At 39.7% G+C, this 13,449-nt stretch overlaps 1 long non-coding RNA gene across 1 annotated transcript; it reads right to left on the reverse strand.

Annotated features, from left to right (window-relative positions):
- Positions 1-1,052: 1,052 nt before the first annotated feature.
- LOC141910962 (uncharacterized) lies at positions 1,053-8,684 on the reverse strand. The gene is made up of 4 exons (XR_012619951.1): positions 8,556-8,684; positions 8,310-8,428; positions 7,902-8,216; positions 1,053-1,233 (listed from the first exon to the last, which is right to left on the reverse strand). It is a non-coding gene; the product is annotated as an uncharacterized LOC141910962 (long non-coding RNA).
- Between the last annotated feature and the right edge of the window lie 4,765 nt (positions 8,685-13,449).

The raw sequence follows: 13,449 nt of genomic DNA on the forward strand, positions 1-13,449 counted from the left end.
AGGTTTCAAGTTTGTCATTTTAGTCAAATCTGCGACAAGTGTAAATAACGAGTCACTTTATTTTAATAAATCTTGCTCAGTCACACGTATAAAACCAGTCAACCAAATACAATACATTGAAATAGTGAAGCTGATTTTCTAGTGAATCTGGAGTAATTGAATATAAAGTTTTATAATCGGTTTAATATCTTTGGTTATGAAAATATCCGAAAAATGACATCCGTTGCGTTTCCTAAGAACCACCCAGTAGAGTTTGGATGCTGAAACGACGCTTTGCTCATCTGCTGGTGCTGTATAAGGACTTCTCTCCGCTGGTTCAAGGTTCCGATACCGATACATTTAACAATGTTGAGTTCCTCTAGGTAAGTGAAGTGTTTAGCGATTTGAAATACTCGAAACCAATATAGTTTGTGATAACGAGGGTCCACTGTAGTGCAATAGTGCAGGTGTCAATCTCTAACCAGGAACCGCCTCTTCAGACAATTACCATTTACAGTTTATGATTTGCGGACAATCAGTTTTTTAAAGTGTGCTGATTTCAATGTCTGTCTATAGTGTTTGTATAGTTATTGTCTCGGGTGAAGCCCTGTGGACCCAGTTCCACTCATTGAAAATCATCTAATCTTAACTCAGAGTTAACTCACAACTGTCGAACTGGATCCTGAGAACACGTGGGACGTGTAGGGACATTCAATCACAAGGATCGTTGATATCGACTGTCTGAAGATGGTTCATGGTTCCGGCAGCAGATTGATACCAACATTAATTCAATAACTGTTTGGAATCAATTATTTCATGCTGACTTAAGCGGTCACTTGTTGCGTTAGCGATTACGTTTTTGCTGACCACTTCTATTACGGTACTCAAATGTAGACGTGTCTGACGTGTCTAAATGCTATCTGTCATAATCGTCTTTTCTGGGTTGTCACCGTAAGTTCGAACCCCACATTCAAAATAATGCTTTTATCAATAACCATTTCGAATTCTTTTGAACTACGGGCGTTTTTTGTGTTAGGAAAACTCATTCTTTTCGGATTTCTATGAAAAGTTCTTAAACCCGACCTAAATTGCAAAAATCTGAATCAATTTCTATTTAGATTGATCATTCAAACATGTATTTCACAACCACTTTATTTTCATAAATCACACTCTCGTAGACCTCGCATATCTTCAGGTATTCAACCTCCTCACAGCGTCATCCTCTTATACTACGACACCGTCATCCTCGACACCCTACAAAACCAATAGCATCAACATTTTAAAAGACTATGCAGGGCATATTTATGAAAAGGTGGTTGTGATTAGCTATAGACACGTCAGTGATATTTACTCCTTTTCAACGTGTTTTTCTAACTCAAATTTGTTTTAGGGGCACGAGTTACTAGGGGTCAGCGTCCCCGAAAAATGCGGAACCGCATCACGAAACGCCCTAGAGGAAGGCGGAATATAGAGGGAGACGTGTTGGTTCTCGAGTACGACGCGGACAGAGGGTGGCCTTGTTTGTCAGGCCAGAAACGGCCATAGTGGGTAGTACCCTACAACCAATCGAAATAGCCGGAGTGTCCCCTCTATGGCCGGGTTCGGACCCCGAGACTTCTTAATCCGCCGCTAGGGGTTACGCTACAGCAAACAATGGGAATTCCTGCCAGCTACAACCAACTTTTACAATTATTTCGTTTAAAGGACAGTTTTAGCATAATCTTATCATAACTTTATCATGTTTTCAATTTTCCTGCGGTTTATTTTGTAGGGTACTGTAAGTGATGATGTCATGAGATCGAGGATTCATGGCCTGAAGAAGATGTGCAAGGTTTTCTAAATACGATTTTGTAAATTGAATTGATGGTAATAGAATTTAATCGAATTATTATCATCAGTCTTCTGTTGTAATTAATTATGGATATATTGGATTTGAATGGACGTCATTGATAAACTAAAAGGACGCGGCCGAATCGAATGCGAGCTGAACCAATTAGATTTGAACTTAGTCATCTTTAAAGCAAATAATGGGTCTCAAAGGCTTAATTTGGGCCGAAAGCTTACATTGAGGATCAACGAAAGTGAGAGAATTTTCCAAAACGAACTATCATGAACAGGTGGTTGTAACTGACAGGATTCAAACATCACTATAGCGTTATATATAGTAATCACTACAGACAACGTGTTTAAATTCGATTCTAAATTATGAATTAATGCTGAAATCAAACTGAAGCCTGGAACCTGCTACCCCTCAAACTTGACTGGACCCTGCTACACCTCAAACCTGACCATGTATCACCATTAATTCCAATTTTCGATCATTTAGAGTTCATACCAGATAATTAGAAATCAAAATTAAAGATGAACTAAACTCCAGGCAAAGAATTCGATCAGAAACGTTTAAAAGTGATCAGAAATGTTTTGATTCTAGGATACAGACTGATACCTTCGATAATGGACCCTCGTTACTGCAAAACTCATGGGTTGACTATTTCATATTATTTAATGATAACCTCACCTACCTAAAAGGAATTCGCCTACCTACAGAAAAACGACAAAGAAATTCGAACTCGGCACCAGCAGATGAGCGAAGCGTCCTTTACAGCATTCCAGCTTTACTGGGTGGTTCTTAACAACTCAACAGATGTCATTCTAACGATTAGTTTTAAACCGGAGTTGACAACTCGAAAGAACTTGGTATTCAATTGCGTCAGGTCAAGTCCAGCTTAATTTCAATGCATTGTACAGGTTTTACAGGTGTGACTGAGCAAGAACATTAAGAGAATCGTAATTTACACTTGTCGCAGATTTAACCAAAATGACAAAAACTTAAAACAGAACAAAATAGTTTCCACTGTTACTTTATTCAAAATCTGCCATCATTTTTTCCGAGAATGCTATCCCAAGCTCTATTAATTTGCTGAAGCCGACTCGTCGCTGGACACCAGAAAGGGCCATCACAAAATACATATGTCTTCATTCGTTCAGTTCACTGAGGAAGTACAGTCAACATCGCTGAAGTCTTCTTTAGTTGAGAGAATCATTAAAATGATTTCTTAGCGAAAGAATGTCTTACAAATACTCCAGAGAACGGGATACTGGCAACACCAGATGGCGCAACAAAATACTGGGTTGGAAATGGTTGCAGTGTAAATAAAATCGTAATCGTAATCGTATCACACCCGCAATATTTGTATATATTGTTCAACTTAGTAATCAATTTTTCTTCCATATGATGATTAAATCCTTCATGTACCAAAAGTTTTGGTTAGATCGCAATAAGCTATCTTATCTATCACAACTTTATTCGTAGTGAAAATCAATTAATTTTCAATGAAATTTGAACATCATTTTTAAGCTTCCAAATCCGGAAATTATCAAACGAGTCATCGAATAGATATAAGAGTTCCTTTCTCTCTTTTAGTGTTTGGTATTGATTTCACCGATAATTGATTGAATAATCGTAAAAGTTGACTCGAATTAAATCGAAATGTAGATTGAATCGCGGTAACGCAGTACCACTAGCGATCCCGGCGGATTTTTGCTGAAGCCTCGCTTCTCTCAGTAGCCTTGCCGATATCCCATTGTAAACACTTTAGAGTAATCATTTTACTCCAAGGTATATACAAATACAGATGTAGTGTGATGACTAAGCTGATTAGATGACCTAAGGTAGGTTGACTGTAGTGGCAAGGTGTTAGGCCTGGTAAACGAGGGATCATCTGTTGGTCGGAAATTGCAAAAACCATTTCAGTAAAAAGTCTATTTCTGTCATGAAAGCGCTCCGGTGGGCCGGAGCGCCGTCCTGTGCCCACCGAGCTAACCTCCTCAGTCTCCTGAGAAAACTCTACGACAAGTGTACATTAGCGAAGGCGACATCTGTTGCGTTTTTCAGAACTACCCTTCGTAGTAACCACAATCTCCGCTTGTTGATCTACTGCAGAGAGTCCGAGAGAAGTTTACTTTACTTTCAAAAGGCAACTGCAAGTGTAAAATGCCGATAGCGTTGAAAATGTTCTCGCATGGAACATCTACGAAAGTAAGTATAATTCTCGATCAATACTAAACATTATATCAACGAAACAAGATTTGCATCGGTTAATACTCTATTGCCCTTGACACCAAACACAAACTCTCAAACAGTCATACTATTTCTGTTTCCGTAAAAACTCGATATTCATTTCAGGATGAGATCGAAACGTCGTGTCTTTTAGAATTATTGATAAGATAAACTATCGATTTTAAAATTCCTTTGATTTGTACATAGTGGGCTTTTATCTTATAATCCGTTCACCACGTATGAATGTGATTATTTTACTACTGTGACACTGCGTTTTTTACTTTTCATACGTGTAGACACATGGGGTGATATATTCTCTTCCTGCCACACACCAACGAATCAAAATAGACTGGTAAAGGACAGTTATAGATATCGACTTGATAGATAAAAACGCTTCTTGGACAGTTGTTAATATTGGTCCTAAAATATACAATGAGCTACGCTAAGTTAATACCTATCGACCGAATCAAAAGCCTTTTCAAAATCTATGGAGGCATAGTAAAGTAAATCCAACTCGTCAGAGAAACAGATCGATAATACTTTTGGAAAAAAGAAATAGAAAGTGTGAAATTAACAGCTTGAACTATTTAAGTAATATATAATATTTAAGTATCTTATTAAGGAAATACTCTCATGTAACTAAATATTCAAGAACAATTATCAAGAGTGTCAATGATATATCGTTGTTCATACGAAGTACCTCAAATAAATGTACTTTTTCAAGTGACCGACATCATATTAGAGGAGAGACACAGTCTGGTAGATTTGCACTTTGCAGATCCCCGAAATGTATGAATTATTTCGATTGAGCTTGGAGTAATCATTTGACAAATTTGTCAAATGATCACTCCAACGATTGAGCGAGCGGTGTGGGCCAGTGGTTAGAGCGTTCGACTCTGGGAAGCCAGGTCATGGGTTCGAACCCCGTTACCGTATAGTGTCCCCGGGCAAGACATTCATCCTCATCGGCTCTCTTCACCCAGGAGTAAATAGGTAACTGGTCTAATCGATGACTACTCCTGAGCGTCTAGCAGCTGCTCGGATGTTACTTCTCCCCGGGGAGAGATGACTGACACATAAATAGAGTTAAAGGCTAATTCATACCAAATTTGGAGCGCATTTGAAGAGACTCTAGTTTTGATTCCTTTGACAATTATTAGTATTAGTATTATCTATTTTCTTTTACTTTGTTTTTTTTAATTCTTTTGCTGTGTGTGCGTCAAGTACTAAACACTGACGGAAAAACAAACCATGAAGTCGAGTGCAACGCCCTCTATAGTCAAATGCAAGCGGCCTCACAGGATTTTCATTCAAACGCGGCCGGATTTGCATTTTTGCGTCGTCAACTGAACAACAGCGAGTCTGAATTTGCTATTAGACAAACAATAGACTAAAAAGTTCATGCATGAATCTACCACGGTCAGACCGATGGCGATCTTTCGCCGAACCATCAGCGACTCCATATAACCTAAATTACCTATGGGAGAATAAAATGTTGGAAAACCAAATAAATGCATTTTTTCAATAAGTTGCGTAGTTTCTAAGCAGACGAAAACAGCTAGAAGAGTAAATGACATTCTCAATACGCGTAACTCTAACGTATTGGAAGTTGGAATCTTTATAGCTGAACGACTTTTACCGATTCGTGAAAATTTGATCACAATCAAAGCCGCGATCAAAACGACGTTTACGACAAACAGCGCGACCATTGGAGTGACGATACCAGATACTGCACCCCACCAGCCTTCTACGCGATGCTTCCAACGATTGAAAGGTCCGTAGTAAGCGAAAAACCTGCCCCGCCCGAGAGTAGGTGAATAGTGAATACATCGCCAGGGCTCAAGAGCTCGTTGCGGGAAGAAATGTCGGAAGGAAAAAACAAACACTGAAAACATTTATCAAGAATATGAGAAAATTCACTACTTTTCGCGTCAAGAACAATCTCGATTTTAACGGGAAAAGCGTAATTACGAGTCTTTCTAAACTGATGAGAACAACGCACCAGTTTCTTGTCTGTTGAAACATAAAAAACGGTCCCAACGCGACTTGTATTAATTCCCAGCCAAAATGCCAATCATCCATACGCAAAATGGTATCCCCTAAATGTATATAGAGGTGAATGGGGTACCCGCGAAACCAGCTATACCACCAGATGGCGCGACAAGCAGTAGGTCGTTCGTTGTCAAAATTAGTTCATTTTCAATGACATTTGAACTGGATTTTTGAACTCCTCAATCTATATACTATCACAGCACCTACCAATATACAATACTTTCATTCTTCTAATCGGATATCGGTAAAGTTTCCAAAAATGATTCATTCATTTAAGAGAAAAGTTATTTTAGGTTTAATTGAAATGTAGACGAAATCGAACCTGGACGACCAACTATCTACTAGCGACACCTGGCGGATCCTCGCCTGCCATACGTGGAATCCTCGATTGCCACAGTAGCACTGCGGGTACCCCATTGTGCGTAGAGGGTACATGACGAACGCACTTGATGAATAACATATGTCCAAAATAGCAAGAACTTTGAGTAAATAGTAAACATCTTTGTTCACCTTTTTCAAGACTAAAATCGTTAGGAGGTTCAAAGCGGTGCCCAATATAGTGACGGGTCCGTAAATGAAAATGTACATATAAACGCTGATTTCATATTCCAAGCGGATCGGATGAGTATTCTGGACACGACCGCAAATGCCATGATAGACTCGTGTGGTAACAGTACTTGACAGAACAGTAGTGTTTGAATAGCTCGTCATTCTTCTAGAGGTGACCCACTCGAAATTCAACTTTGGAGAGTAAAATATCACCTGGCGTCAGTACACACCCATTTTCAACAGCAGATAGTAATTTGTAAGAGACGACTACGAGTTGTTATATTCTACCTTAGCCCGAGGTACAAAGGCCTATTCGGAGTTATGGTGCACCGCTCGGGAACTCGAAAGCTCGATACTTTTAGAATTATACGCTATGAGTTCGTATTCGTATTTTGCTTGTAAGTTTATCAGAAATCAGTTGCACTGCCAGAACTTATAGACCAGGGGCCAGTTGCATAGTCACGACTTATGTCGTAACGTGGTCTAACATTTTAAGACTGGCCTTAAGTTTTTAGATTGGCTATAGAACTAAGTTGATCTTAGGTCTGGTAGACCTAAGACTGGTCTTAGGTCTAAGCCATGACTATGTTTCTGGCCCCTGAGTCTATTGTAAAGCCAATCTAACAACAAGACCAGTCTAAACACTTTTGGTCCAGCTAAAATAACCGTTTAATAGTCTCGAATGCAACTGGGTGCTGGTACAATGCATTTATGTTAATATCTAGAAATCTTAAATGGTATTCAATAAGATATAAGATAAGAAAAGTTTATTACTCTCCTACCATTTTCATGGTATAAGGAGGAAAAATAGTTTTGTTTACAAATAAAGAAAAATAAGTTTTTAGAACCACCCTTCGCCGAACTCGGAACCTACATTTTATAAATATCATGATTAAAACAAAACAAGAAGTCATTCCGTGAAATAGTCAAACCCGAAATTCATATGACTAATTTAATCTACTCGTTATAACCCAGTTAATCGCCATTGACCCATCAGATATTTCATTCAAGATTCAAAGATTTAACTTTGAAACACATAATTTAGAACCATAACAACAAAAGAATATCAAAGATATCAATCAGGTCTTTCTAACACCTCAAACATTTAACACTGGTCAGAAATTAATTCGAGTTAAGAGGAATGTTAGGAGTCTAATGTATCTGAAATTGCTGTAACGAGGGCCAATCTGTTTGATAGATAGGCTTAAACCCGACATAACCTAAGTTTCCTATACGAAAAACTGTTAGAAATTCTACTCACCAATTCATGGATTTCTTCGATCGATCAGTTAATCTGTTTGTTCCTTAGAAGATATGACATCCAAGCAGGCTGCAGTACTGAGCTCTGTTGGTCCAGGTTGGTTAAGTCCAGCACATATTGACAGCAATCAGGTCCTGAGTAAATGAGGAAAGTTTGAATTCCACTTATGTATTCGTTGATTTAGTCCGCAGCAGGTATTGCATTGACAGCAATCAGGTCCCGAGTAAGCGAGGAAGGCCTGAAGTCCACTGTGTAATTGTTGGTTAAGTCCAGCACGCATTGACAGCAATCAGGTCGTGAGGAAGTAGAGCTTCTCTGAAAATGAAACGTAATGATCACCGTTATGATTTTTGATTTGACTCGTTACATTGTAGTCTGTTATACGCGGTATAAAACATATTCACTCACCACCAATTTCTGTCTGGAGCATCGTGGATCATTTCGAAAAATGTCTGGGGTCAATAGTGTTGGTTTAGTCAGCCTCGCGGTGTTGGCAGCAATCAGGTCCTGAGTGAGGAATGGCTGATCTGAAAAACAATTTCATATTTTACAAGTTTCAATTCTTACTGGAAGAATCAATACCCAAATAAAGATTGCGACTTAGTTTCCTCATAACTCATAGATTTATAGAATCCAGTAAAATATTGAACTCACTCAACATTCAGGATCAGGACTTGAGATATATGCGCGTGTATAGTGCTCAGAACTGATTCAATTCAAATCGAACACGTATTACATGATTTCAAAGACCGACGGCAATAACAGGACACAATGTGAACATATTTCGTTATAATGCGGTTCAATGGACACCGGCACCACTGGCTTGATAATGTTTTGAAGTATCTGACGAAGCTGAACCACGCCACACAAAGTCAATGGAATATGTTTAGCTAGGGCGATTCCCTATCGAAAATCAATTAAGAGTGAAAATTGTTAAATTTTGGTGCCACCTCATCACACAGGGGTCGTCTCACTCTGGGAAAATGAACACGGGTGGCGTGTTCGGTCATGGGACGCTAATTTTTGACGATACATTTTTCTATTGGAGCGCTAGAACATTTTTCAAGCGACGCAGGACGTGTGAACCCCCAGTATTCGACCCTGTTTAATGCCAGGCGTTGACCGCGTTGAACACTGTGCCGTGGGTTTTACTAGATAATCGTGTTTATGACAATAGTAGTAAATGAATATCACGCGTAAAATCGACGATAAAAATTGTGGCTTAGGTTACAATATTTGTTACGAGCAGTCCTTCCCAAATATTCGAAATAACGGAGTTAGTGAGACAACGATTGCGGGATGGCTTTTATAAAAAAATGTCCATAAATCTCTTGAATTTTACTCAAAATTAGACTCTTATATCGTAGCATTAAATTAGAATGGGGAACATAGCAATTCTTAGTTAACCTACAACGCAACGGATTTACGCTCGGTTTTTATCCCACGCGCTAATCGCCCTAGCTATTGAAACTGGTAGATACCAAAACATAATAAGGGACGATCGCTTAGGTAACAAATGTAACCTAAACAAAATTAATAAAAGGGCATTATATTGAAAATTGAGGGGTAGTAAATATTTGTGAAAACTTGAATATACGGAAGGTAAACGGATAATAAGATAAAAACCCACTATCTGCAAATTAAAAGAGTTTTAAAACAAGAAATTTATTAATTCGAACAATCTAGAATATATAAGATACACGTTTCGATCTCACCCTAAAGATCATCGTCAGGTATGACCTGACGATGATCTCTAGGGTGAAGATATTCTGGTAACGAATCATCGATCTCCTACGGAAGAGCAATGCGGCCAACAACGTTTTATTTTCAGTTTCAAAGGTCGAATCTTCGACCTAATTAGTCTACGATTGGCTGGATATATAGACTGGTGGCGCCGAGCAGAAACCCGTCCGCCCAAGAATTCTTTTTGGGCGATGTAATAGACCGATGAAGGATTTCCGGCCAGGGTTTGTATTGGTGTGAGCTCCAGCGGGTGGCAATCAAACCCTGGCAAGCGAGGATGAGACTATACCTGCTATCATTTTCTGATTTCAACTGTTTCCAATCCCATTGCCGATACGTTTTTAAATGAAATTCTTAATCACTTTCAAATAAGTGCAATTTCCACCATAATCGTCATAATTCAGGAGAAACAAGGATTTAGATGTAGATTCTGTTATTTTTTTACCGAAAGTTTGGACCTACGGGTGCTAGGTAGGACCCCCCAAAACCTGAGGTCAAGTTGAGGTCACGCAACCAAAAAAGTCGCCGACAACATACTGCCTGTGTGTGTAGAGTATATACAATCGCTTGTGAGCTCTCTATATGTCAGCAGCCAGGCTCGACTAGTTTGCCATCTATCGGGGGTAATAGGAACCGTCACTTGAGGCGTGACCACGACCTAGTCTCTTTGTTTAAGCTGTCACGTGAGGCGTGACGACGCCAACTGAAGAGCCACGTTAAAACCAGTTTTCGTTCTAGTCCGACCTTCACTTCATACGTTCGACCATAGGCGCCTCCGTAGCCTAATGGATATGGCATCGGCCGCCTAAGCCGGGGGTTCGAGTCCCCCCGGGGGTACATTTATCAATCCCAAAATCCCTACAATCAAAACAAACTTTTTAACACCACAATATAGCCAACTTTTCTTTAGCGGCATTCAAACGGAAGAGACCACGTTGAAGTGAAAATTTTCAGTTTAAACATGGTGTTGAATAAAACAACATGGTGTTAAATCAAACAAAAGGTCAAAGATCTTTTAATGGAAAACAATGGAGCTTGAATATCACATTTTTTAATGTAGCCCGAATCAGCCACTATAGATTTGTGTACGCTACAGGCTTAGGGAATAGCGTCATTTTTCTACACGTGTTTCAACTAGAATGTACTTCATTCGTATTCGGAATGTCAAACCGTTAGTTCAATCTACGTATGAACGCACAAAAATATTTTCCACTCCACAAGCGACAAGTTCCACAGACTCTCACAGAGTATAGCTTTCACCAAACGACAAGCCGTGCAGATAATGATAGGGCTTGTTTCGACTGTTCGTCTAGATCGTAGGGTTCACGCCCGGCGTCTGAAATATCATCATGGAACGCATTCAATGGTTCAACGAATCGGTTGCTCAGAAATGTTTCCCTACAAGACGCGTTGTATGGAATCTGGTTTCGGTTATTATGATCGGTACAATAGGATGGTGCGGTATCTTCGTTAACACCGTCACGATCTTCGTCTTGTACCGTTTACATAAACTGAACCAGCCCGCCACTTCATATTTCATACTAATGTTACTCGCCATCTTTGACGATATAGCTAGCGTGGCAACCGTTATGTACAATCAGTTGACTTGGGTGTTGAAAATCAGCCGTCACGGAAAAATGGGATTGTTTTTGGACAGTGCATATGCGGCACCTGAACTTTACATAGCGGGTAACGTGCTCTTAAAATGGACATCTTATACTCGTAACAGCTTAACGGTACTTGTGACGTTCGACCGCGCGTTTAACATTTGTTTTCCATTTAAAGCTAAAAGACTTTGGAAGTTAAAGCAATGTAACGTCGTTTTTACGGCATTCTTTATCGTGTGGACGGCGCTGTTTTGTTTTCGCGCCCAAGACAGAATTATCGTGTACATCATTAACGAATGCACGTTCGGCAGGCGTATGCTCTTTGTCAAAAATATCTATAATCAACCCAGGGCCGTGAGTCTTCTGCAAAATATCTTCTCGACTTACATACCCGTTGCGCTTGTACCGATGTTGAACATAATTATGGTCCTACGTTTAAAGAGACACGGCGAGGATCGTAATAAACTAACTGGTCCCAGCAGAACTGATAATCAAAATAAACAGACCAGCGGAGCTTCGAGAATGGTGTTTATAGCGTCTGCTATATTCGTGGTTTTAAACCTGCCCGATATATTTTACGATATACTGAATCTTATGCCGAATCTAATTATATGGCCTTTATTGCTTACAAACGACGTTTGTCAAGCGCTGAACTCGAGTGTCAACGGTATATTCTATTTCATCTACAGCCCGAAATTCAAACAAGAACTGAAATCTCTGTGGGGTAGCTATTAGTTCGGAATGTTTGTAGGACGATAACCCCCGGGACAATACTCTCTCCTCACCTCGGAATTGTCCCCGATATTATAACCTCCCCACGGTCAAATAGACTTCACCGTAACCTGATCCTGGGGGTTTGGGTGTGGTGTCCGTGGAGGTCAGGACACCACACTAAAATCTCGAGGCGGTCCCTTATATAATTTCCAGACTGAATGTATTTCTTAAGTCGCGACTTTTTCATTTTATTCATTTTTATTCTTCATTTTGTCTTATTCATGCAATATTGACATAAATGAGAATGTTTTATTCATTTATCAATGATTATTTTTTGGTAAAAACGTCTGAGCATGGGTCGCCCTATACAATATCTTTGAGTGTGTCACAAAAAAACGAAACATTTTAAGTGTGTTGCTGTAAAGATTCGCGAAATGCTGCCGATTAAGAAATTAGCCACAAAAGCCGGTTACAAAGCCTTTTCAACTGGAACGGCAATCTCGTCGTAGACTCTGAAATATACAGAGGCGATGGAAGCGAATTTCATAACGTAGCGAAAGTAACCGACCAACCGGCTTACGAAGAAGCGGTAGCCAATCAAGCGAAGATAAATCCCCCTCGCGATGGACATTTCACTTTTCGCGCTGACCTTGAACACGTACTAACAGCGACATCGACAGCACCACGCAACTTGCCCTCTAGACAAACGGCCAAGCGCACGTCTAGGAAACCCGAGCCGAAACGGCCACGCATTGCATCGGACGAAACTGTAAACGTGGGCGCAGCCTTGGAAGAAGCGCGCGTGGTATTAGACATGAACGCGGACCAATTCATCCCTACCGAAGCTAATCGTGAAGCTCCCCCCTCGGTTGAGGCATAACAGGAGACCACAGAGCATATTTCGACTAAGTTATCGACATTAACTATAAATGTATGCGGCTTAAAAAGCAAAGAACATATTCCCGAGTTTCAATCGCTGATTAAATCACATGACATAATAATCCTGACCGAAACGAAGCTTAACGATACAGATGAGGCCTGGGCTAAGAACTTCTTCAACAATTTGGGGTATACTGTATTCTTAAAAAATCGTGAGAAACTATCTTCGTTCCGGTCCGGTGGCATAGCGATTGCGATAAGCAATATTTTAGCTCCTCATGTAACTATTATCAAAAGTTCTTGTAATTATGTATCATGGCTACTTGAAGACAAGCATATAATTGACAAAGATAAAAATCTACAAATAGGGGCTGTATACTTACCACCAGAAACCAGTAAATTTGGCGGAGTAGACTGCTTTAATGCATTGAATATCGATATTCTCGAGAAATTTAATAGTACAGAATCCTTTTTATTATTATGCGGTGACTTAAACGCCTATACCGGAGCACTCTTAGACTACAATTCACCAGAAAACTACATAACTGTTGGATCAGACCTTGACAACGAGCTTCTTTTAGAAACCTATACTTGTGAACAGGTGC

This window comes from Tubulanus polymorphus, chromosome 9 (genome assembly GCF_964204645.1).
Source record: "Tubulanus polymorphus chromosome 9, tnTubPoly1.2, whole genome shotgun sequence".
Taxonomy (NCBI): Eukaryota; Metazoa; Nemertea; class Palaeonemertea; order Tubulaniformes; family Tubulanidae; genus Tubulanus; species Tubulanus polymorphus.